Genomic DNA, 10,172 nt, shown 5'->3' on the forward strand with positions numbered 1-10,172 from the left:
TCGGAACTCATCAGATACAGTGGAATGTCAGGTCTTAAATGGCTACACAGGATAATTGAAATGGCGTGGGAATCAGGACAGGTTCCATCAGACTGGAAGAGGAGGATATTAGTGTTTAACGTCCCGTCGACAACGAGGTCATTAGAGACGGAGCGCAAGCTCGGGTGAGTGAAGGATGGGGAAGGAAATCGGCCGTGCCCTTTCAAAGGAATCATCCCGGCATTTGCTTGAAGCGATTTAGGGAAATCACGGAAAACCTAAATCAGGATGGCCGGAGACGGGATTGAACCGTCGTCCTCCGGAATGCGAGTCCAGTGTGCTAACCACTGCGCCACCTCGCTCGGTCATCATACTGGACTAAAGCATTAATCACACCATTCTTTAGACATGGAAACAGAAAAGATTGTAAGAACTACAGAGGTATCGCTTGAATCAGCGTTGTGGGTAAAATCTTCTCAGGTATTGTTGAAAGGAAAGTGCGAGTATTAGTTGAGGACAAACTGGATGAAAATCAGTGTGGGTTTAGGCCTCTTAGAGGTTGTCAGGACCAGATTTTTAGCTTATGGCAAATAATGGAGAAGTGTTACGAGGGGAACAGGGAATTGTATCTATGCTTTACAGATCTAGAAAAGGCATATGACCGGGTTCCTAGAAGGAAGTTATTGTCTGTTCTACGAGATTATGGAATAGGAGGCAAACTTTTGCAAGCAATTAATGGTCTTTACATAGATAGTCAGGCAGCAGTTAGAGTTGACGGTAAATTGAGTTCATGGTTCAGAGTAGTTTCAGGAGTAAGACAAGGTTGCAACCTGTCTCCACTGTTGTTCATATTATTTATGGATCATATGCCGAAAATAATAAAATGGCTGAGTGAGATTAAGATATGTGAACACAGAATAAGCAGTCTCGCAATATGCAGATTGTGGGGCGGCTGGTGGAGTTATTGGGTTATATAATGCTTGGTTTGTAATGTATAAAAGATGCATTTCCCGGCCGATTAACCATATGTGGGGCGGTGGGTGGAATTAATTGTTATATAAATGTTCCTATCATTTATGCTGTCTTTTGCCGTTCTCAACACTGGCTATCTAACTACAATATTGGCGACCAGAAAGTGATTAGCAAAACGTGAAGCATGTAATTAGAATTCCTAGTGCCCACTTCATCTGAGATATACACTTATAGCTACAGCTTATAGCTCTGACGAATTAGGAGATTGTCTGGGATTCATAATCAAAAAGGATTCACTAAAAATATTGACTATATTCTGAAAGTCACAGACCAAAAAGAATCCACACAATCCAATTAACAGAGCAGTTCCGAGTTTAATGCGCTGTTGCAACTATAACTGTTCAAATTAAATGTTTAAGTGAATGCTCGCCATAATTTGGTGATAATGTTCATCAAACGCCACGATAAATAATGGTAGAATGTTTGTCCCACGGCGGCACGTTAAAATACGACACACGCAAACTGAAGATAGATCATTGAAGTCATCCCAGAATTAACACTTCACTCGAAAACGATTTCATGGTTACGCGTATCCCGAGTAACTTATTACGGCGTCCGAGGCTGTTTATAGCAATGATACTGACGCGACGCGACTCCCGGCTCAGGTGGTGTGCTATTCAGCGTCTGGAGAGAACTGGGGCCTTACTTCCTCGCGCAGCGTTCTTATATATAAAGCCGCGGTGCGGACGGCTAAGGGAACGCCTGATCAAATCGGTTCTCCCGACTAGCCGCTGGGCTAGTAACGCACCACTTTAAGTTATCGAATAAATCATAGCTTCGTTTGCTGATGGCCGATGAAGCTCCCAATTTAAATGTGGATTCAGCACACAGGTAAGTAATCATAATAAAAGTCTGACATGGCTAAGTCAAATATTTTGGGCGAGAGAATTAATTTAATTCCACTACACGCAGTAGACGAACTCCGAACTTGCCCTTTGGAGATACGCTATCGCTATAGCTCTTACATCTTTATGATTATAGCGGATCTCCCTTCTACATAAATTTAAACATCCTAGCCTTATTTATTCGCCTACTTAATCTATCTTTCTTCCTTAATTTCTAAGACAAAAACCAGAAAATTATGGATTTCAACTAAATTTTAATTTGTGTGATCCAGAATACTGTTTCTAGTAAATTATTATGCAAAAGGAATCTAAATATAAATTTTTAAGCCTCTAGCTCTTTTCTGTTGCGCCAATGATTTTTACAGAAAAACGTCCAAATTTCGAAAATGATTAAAGTTATTGAACTGATATTCAACACATATTGATTTAGTATTATTCCTGGCATGCTAGAAACGTTTCAGGTATTTTACTTGATTTTTAAAGTATTGCGTAACATTTATGACGTCAGAGCTAGTTACAGCAGACTAGGCTGGCACACAATGGAAAGACTGATGTGAATTTTATACGGCGTGAGTAGGCTGCTTCCCTACAAGATGACTTAGTTGTGATGGCAGATTCGATTGAAAGTTTGCGAAGTAATATTTCAGAGCTAGATCAGAAATGTAAGGACTATGGTATGAAGATTAGCATCTCCAAAACGAAAGTAATGTCAGTGGGAAAGAGATATAAACGGATTGAGTGCCAAATAGGAGGAACAAAATTAGAACAGGTGGACGGTTTCAAGTACTTAGGATGCATATTCTCACAGGATGGCAACATAGTGAAAGAACTGGAAGCGAGATGTAGCAAAGCTAATGCAGTGAGTACTCTCTTCTGCAAGAAGGAAGTCAGTACCAAGACTAAGTGATCTCTGCACCGTTCAATCTTTCGACCAACTTTGTTGTATGGGAGCGAAAGCTGGGTGGATTCAGGTTACCTTATCAATAAGGTTAACGTTAGGGTTATGAAAGTAGCTAGGATGATTGCAGGTACTAGTAGATGGGAACAATGGCAGGAGGGTGTCCACAATGAGGAAATCAAAGAAAAACTGGGAATGAACTCTATAGATGTAGCAGTCAGGGCGAACAGGCTTAGATGGTGGGGTCATGTTACTCGCATGGGAGAAGCAAGGTTACCCTAGAGACTCAAGGGGTTCAGCAGTAGAGGGTAGGAGGAGACGGGGTAGGCCAAGGAGAAGTTACCTGGATTCGGTTAAGAATGATTTTAAAGTAATAGGCTTAACATCAGAAGAGGCATCAGTGTTAGCACTGAATAGGGGATCATGGAGGAATTTTATAAGGGGGACTATGCTCCAGACTGAACGCTGAAAGGCATAATCCGTCTTAAATGATGATGGACAGTTTTATTTAAATCATTTAATACTAGGAAGGAAAGAGGACCTAGTAAGTGTAGTCGACAATAGTTACAATTAATTCTGCAACGGAAAGTTTCGATGCTGCCTGTCTGTTCTTTTTGTTCTTGTCAGGAGTACTTAACAATTTTTCTAGTGCCAAAGGGAGGGTCATCAGAAGGGAACGGCACAGTACTGATCAATAAAGAACAATACATAAGAAAAAGTAAAGATTTCACCCCCTCTAACAATATCACAAAACTGCAATCTGATCTAACAGTAAGTTTCTAGACATACATTACAAAGAACCTCAAAGACATCAGACATATACTCACAGATGAACGAAAACAACAGACCACACAGAAGAACCCAAAATCATCAATTCTTAGAAGCCAACCCAAAGTCCACAACACCCCCCTCCCCCCAACACCATTTAGGCCTGTTGTTAACTGATGTGTGGGGCCCTGGAGTTATTTTCCGTAATCCAGCTGGCCGATTTCTTGCGCTCTTTCACCCACATTGGTCACATAGTATATATCACTTGCACTTTCCGTTTTGTGATCAAGATGTGTGTGTTTTCTGGATGAAGTGTCACCAACTGCTGTTGTGTGTTTATCTGTCTTTTGTCCGTATTGTGTTTTTAATTTGTCTTGTGTGTGTGTGTGTGTGTGTATGTGTGTGTGTATTTTGCTGTGTGTACACGTTTTTTGTTTAGGTATATATATTTGTGTGTGGAGGGGGGAGGGGAATGAGAGTGAGTGAGTGAGACAGAGAGAGAGAGAGAGAGAGAGAGAGAGAGAGAGAGAGAGAGAGAGAGAGAGAGAGAAAGAGAAAGAGAGAGAGAGAGAGAGAGAGAGAGGGGGGGGGGAGGAAGGATATTGATTAATTATTTATCCCGGTTACATTTCGGTTTGTTATTGTTATGGTGGCTAGCATGATCAGAGTGTTATTTGTTTTATGGATTTGGTCGTTGATTACTTCCTTTTCCATTGCAATGCATCTTTGGATGTGGAAGTTTTCTTGAAATACCAAGAGCTTTTTCTTGTGATTAATCACTCTGACAACTGTCATGTCACATTCCATATTGGATAGTTCATGTCCATGTTTTAAGAGGTGTTCTGCGAAGGTAGAATAGCTATTTTCATATTTCCAACGTCTTACAGGTTCTTTATATTTAGTTTTGAAGTTCCTGCTTGTCATCCATAAATATACGAATTTACATTCTTGGCACTCTAGCTGGATATACCTGACACTTCCTGGCCGATTAATACCGTGTGCCAGACCGAGACTCGTACTCGGGACCATTGCCTTTCGCGGGCAAGTGCTCTAGCATCTGAGCTACCTATGCACGACTTACGATCCGTTCTCACAGCCTCAATCCTGCCAGTACATCATATCCTCGGGACACAAGCCGCCGTGCTTGAGTAGTTATGTCATTAATATTGTCTGCAGGTAGATAGTTCTATGTCATTAACTTTTCTGCACTTAGTTTTATTGTGTCTGCAGTGTGTATTGAGAAGTACATGTTCTCTACGTCATAAGAGATGAGTGATGCTGTTTATGGGATGTGTATGTCTTTTGTTTGAATTGTGAGCTCATTTTCGGTTTTCATTGTTTTGCTGTTTTTCGTTTCATAATGTTTCATTATGATTTTGTTCATGTGTTTACCACATGGTTCGACGGTGCATTCACGAATTTAACAGCGCTGGAAATCATAAACGACACCGAACGATATGTTCACATTACGAACTTTGTGCTACAAAAGTTGATTTTAACCTATAGAAACAAGAGAAAGACACAACAAAATGTAATATAGCAGCATATTATCTCTAGCACATAATACGTTTATTGCATGTATAAAGGAATTCATGTATAACAAGCCAATGATGCTTCCCAAATAAAAGACGCGAAACGCGTATGGCAATAAACAAACTGCCTTCAATTAGTTGCATACACGTTATATACCCACACGAACAGTAGGATACATTGGACGAAGCTATTGCTCCACAGGAACCATAGTTCTTTCCGTTTCTGGGAAGGCTTGCGGGCTTCAGTGATGCAGATAGCCCTACCATAGGTACAACCACAACAGAGAAATATCTGTAGAGAGGTCAGAATAACGTTTGGCTCCTGAAGAATGGATGCAGCTCTTCAGTAGTTGCAGGGGCAACAGTCTGTATGATTTATTGACCTGGCCTTGTAACATCAACCAAAATAGCCTTCATGTGCCCGTACAGCGGACTCTTGTAAGCAAGAGGGAACTACAGCGGTAAGCATGCAGCTCTACTGTGTGGTTAAATTACGATGGTGACCTCTTGGGTTAAATATTCAAATGAGAAATAGTTCTCCTTTCAGATCTGATAAACAGATTGAAGAATTCAGATGGTTAAGGGAGAAGAAATTTTAATAGTGCTGGGGGACTGGAATTCGATGCTAAGAAAAGGAAGAGAAACAAATGTAGTAGGTGAATATGAGCCGGAAAAGAGGAATGAAACAAGAAGCGATCTGGCGGAATTTTGCACAGAGCATAGTTTAATCATTGCTCACACTTGGTTTAAGAACCGTGAAAGTAGCCTGTCTACGAGGAGGAGGTAGATGCCGGATGTTTTCAGATTGATTATGTAATGGTAAGACAGAGCTTTCGGAAACAGGTTTTAAAATGCTAGACGTTTCTAGGCGCAAATGTTGACTCTCAGCACAATGTAATAGTTATGAAGTGTAGATTATAGCTGAATAAATTGCAAAATTGGTAGGAAATTAAGTAAATGGAATCTGGAAAGTTTGAAAGAACCGGATATGGCTGAGAGATATAGAGAAAGCATTAGGCAACGACTGACGAGAACAGAGGAAAGAAATATTGAAGATGAATACATAGTTTTGAGAGGTGAAATAGTTTAGGCAGCAGAGAATCAAATAGGCAAACGGACTAGGCCTGATAGAGATTATTGGATAACACAGAATGTACTGAATTTAACTGATGAAGGGACAACATATAAAAATGCAGTAAATGTAGCGAGCGAAAGGAAATACAAATGTCTATAAATCGAGACAGACAGTAAGTGTAAAATGGCTAAGCAGGAATGGTTAGAGAACAAATGTAGCCGGCCGCTGTGGCCGAGCGGCTCTAGGCGCTACAGTCTGGAAACGCGCGACCGCTACGGTCGCAGGTTCGAATCCTGCCTCGGGCATGGATGTGTGTGATGTCTTTAGGTTAGTTAGGTTTAAGTAGTTCTAAGTTCTAGGGTACTGATGAGCTCAGAAGTTAAGTCCCATAGTGCTCAGAGCCGTTTCAACCATTTGAAGAACAAATGTAAGAATTTGGAAGGGCGTATCATTACGGTATAAATTGATACCGCCTACACGAAAATTAATGAGGTCTTTGGGGAGAAGAGAGGGAGCTACATCAACTCCATGAGTTGCTAAAGATTCCTAAAACAGGAGGGCAGTAAATAGAGTACAGTGCGTCCACTAAGTTTCTCCGCAGCGGCGAACTCTGTATTTCTCAACCTGCGTGCCGTGTAAGGTTGGCAACACATTCATGTCGATGTATAAGCTGCGGGCCCGGATTCACTGCAAGTAGCGGCAGTTATGTTAGGAGACAGGATTCAACATTATTACAATTAAAGCAATGAAATTAAATAATTATACTAATTACAATGAAATATAGTGTATTAACCAACATCCAGTAGGTGCTGGAAATACTCCCTCCCCCTTGAAGACATAGTTCATAAAATATTTTTCCCTTTCTGGAAGACATAATTCACCAGTATTATATGAAATCACTTTCTCCTATGTTTCACGTGTAATCGAAACCGAGTAAGCTTAGTTCTGTATATATTCTTGCAGTGTTCAGGCAGTACACTCATGTTCTTTCCAGTTCGAGTCAGATCTCCTTCGTAAGTTCCAACACAATAAGAATAGCAAATAACGAAATTTTATCTGTTGAAAATATACAGACTACTAAGAGGAATACATTATGAAATTTGTAGCTGATTTGTGGATCTGCAGTGCTTGAGACAGTACACCTAGGGCAGCTCACAGGACTGTAGTACGACTAAGTAAACTGGTTGCATGTTGTTGAAAGTAGAGTGCTACATGAGCAATTTGCGAGAGTCCATCAGTGTAGAGGCTAGCGAGTGATGGTATTCCAGTCTCTCAGCAACCTACGATATTTTCAGTGGGCCAGAGATCAGGAGAAAGTGGTGGACAGTCCAACACTGAAGAACAGTCTGTTCCGAGGTAGTCTGGAACGGTCTTGCGTTATGTATTTGTAAAATACCGTCATGGAGAGTTCGAAAATTCTGCAAAGCCACTGCTATTAAAAAGTCAGGAATATAATGGCTCGTGTGTAAATTACCATTTATCACAACAAGGGGAGATGAGGTAGTGTATGTAGTGGCACGCCATACCATCATGCATGGTGCAGGGCGCTTCCGATATTGATGAATTCAATTTATTATAGCTCATTCTCCTCATTTCCTCCACACACGGATACGTCCGTTGCGATGCTGCGCACAGAACTATGAGTCGCCTGAAAACACGGCGTCGTGCCACTCCTGTGTCCAACGTTGTAATTGGCTGCACCACTGTCTCGCTGCCATGTCAGTAGAGGCAACCTAGCCCATTTCGTGACTCAAGGAACGTTACAATGCTGTACAGTCCAGCTCGGCCTGCAGAAGAACACACCTGGCTTCTCGAGCACTAGTCGCGTAGTTTCATGCCATCTCTTAGTGCTGCAATTTCTGAAGGCCATAGTGTCGTTCTGTCCATCTTATATTTAGCAGTCCACTGCATCGCACGTTACAAAATCTATTATCTTCATGTCTGAACTTGTCGTCCACATTTCACTTCCGTGCACTCGGGGCAACACTTTCAGAACGTATTTTATACCATATGATTATGCATATAACATTAAAATATTTCTGTTACTCAGAAAAATTTTTATTGGATTTGACAACTTGTATTTTATGTCCGCATTACTCAATCTATCGTCGATAGTTCCTCTGCTCAGCAGCAGAACTATTTTATTACGTTTAGTATACCTGCCTGGATAGCCGTGCGTGTAAATAGGCCTCATTCAGGATTCGGCCAACTGTACTGTTTCTGTGGTAACATCGGTTGCCGTCACATCACCGAAGCTAAGCACTGTCGGGCTTGGCTAAAACTTGGACGGGTGACGTCCCGAGGATGAAGAGAGCTGTCGCAAGCGGGGTGTACTCAACCCCTGTCAGGCTAATTGAGGACCTATTTCACTTAGAAAAAAAACCGGCTCCGCTCATGAAAACTGATCAAGGATGGGAGAGCGGTGTGCTGACCACATGCCCTTCCATATCCGCATACTGTGACCCCTGTCGGCAGTAGACAAGGCGGTGGGAGGTTACCGTTCGGTACTTAGGTGCCTGTTCGGACGGAGTTTAGGTTTTTTAGTACCCAGGATTCGGGCAGACGCGCCGTTCCTGGTCGAATTCTCCCAGCGAATTAACGGCTAGAGACGGTGTGTCACCTAGCCCAGATGAGATTTTTAGGCAGTTTCCCACATCCGACTAGCTGAATACAGTGCTGGTATCCCTATCACGCTTCATTTACAGGACTGGTGAACATTTAGGAATCATTCATACACTTTCACTTAAACAACACCATAAGCGAACGGTTTGGGTACACAGATGCAGTCCAGGGTGATTATCGGGTGGTGACATGGAGGACTTCAGGTCACCCTCTAACATTAACACAGTCAAATCTAGTAATTAGCAAACAGACCCCGTACAGGTATGAAACGATGGCTAAAAAAGAAGAAGAAGAGTGCCTCAGATCATAATGTAAGTCTCACCACTACACTCTACTAGCCTTGCTTCCCAGCATTACGCAGTCTGTTCAAATAAGCTTCGTAATCCCCTGTCTTCTGTGATAGAACTATAGTGTCATGGTCAAAGCGTGAAGCTTTTCTTTTACTTCGAACTTCATTTCGCTTTCGAAATTATGCCTTGGTTTCGTTTACTGATTGTTGAGTATAAAGATTGAGTAATATTCGGATAGGCTACACCCATGTCTCCCTTTCTTATGAACTACTTTCATGTCCATCGACTGATGTAAATACAGCCTGGTATCTGCATTTTTGACCGACACAAGAAGTCTGGAAATTAAATAACAGGGCTAGTGTTAATCACAGATTACTGTTCAAAGTTCACCTTAAATACACTCTCCCTGACGTTCCGTGCAACGCTCCATATGAATTTTCCATTATTCGAAGTAGTGCTGGAGGTCTGCTTCTGTCAACATGGTAAGAGACTGTCTCACTTTAGCTCTCATCACTTCCACAGTTTCAAATTTTGCCCCTTTGAGTAACGATTTAACTTTACGGAAGAAACAGAGTTACAAGTGGGGGGGGGGGGGGGGGGGCAGGGCGGGCAAATACGGTGGGCATTCCGTCACGGTGATGCCGTTTTCACAAAAAGCACCGTTACAGACAAAGTGGAACACGCTGACGTATTATCGTGGTGAATTGTTTTGGTGAACCCTCAAAGACTGGCAACTCTACAAACCAGGTTTTCGAACTATCACTCGTACACGAACGGCAGTCACAACGTCGACGGACACTGAGGCGACATCTTTGAGTGATCAGTTTAAAAATTTTGTCGACGTTGTTCGTCCGTTTTTGATGTCTGAGGGTCGTGCAGGGCGAGGATCCCCTTCGGAACTTTTGAACCACTCAGAAACATATGATCGCCATAAACACTCACTGTCGTACACTTCGTTTAACATGCCATGAGGTTCTGTACCAGTTTCCTAAGTTCCACAAGAAAGTTGAGGTTAACTCGTTGATACATGTGAACGCTTTGCATTTCTTTCCGAAGAACAAGGATTTCAATCGATAATTGCACACGGGAGACTGAGGGTCATATAACCTCTCCCGATGAGCCCATGATGAC

The 10,172-nt window shown here is 42.0% G+C and overlaps 1 non-coding gene across 1 annotated transcript; it reads right to left on the reverse strand.

Moving 5' to 3' along the window:
* Window positions 1-268: 268 nt before the first annotated feature.
* Trnaa-cgc lies at window positions 269-341 on the reverse strand. The gene has a single exon. It is a non-coding gene; the product is annotated as a tRNA-Ala (tRNA).
* Window positions 342-10,172: the final 9,831 nt, after the last annotated feature.

This window comes from Schistocerca piceifrons, chromosome 6 (genome assembly GCF_021461385.2).
Source record: "Schistocerca piceifrons isolate TAMUIC-IGC-003096 chromosome 6, iqSchPice1.1, whole genome shotgun sequence".
Classification (NCBI taxonomy): Eukaryota; Metazoa; Arthropoda; class Insecta; order Orthoptera; family Acrididae; genus Schistocerca; species Schistocerca piceifrons.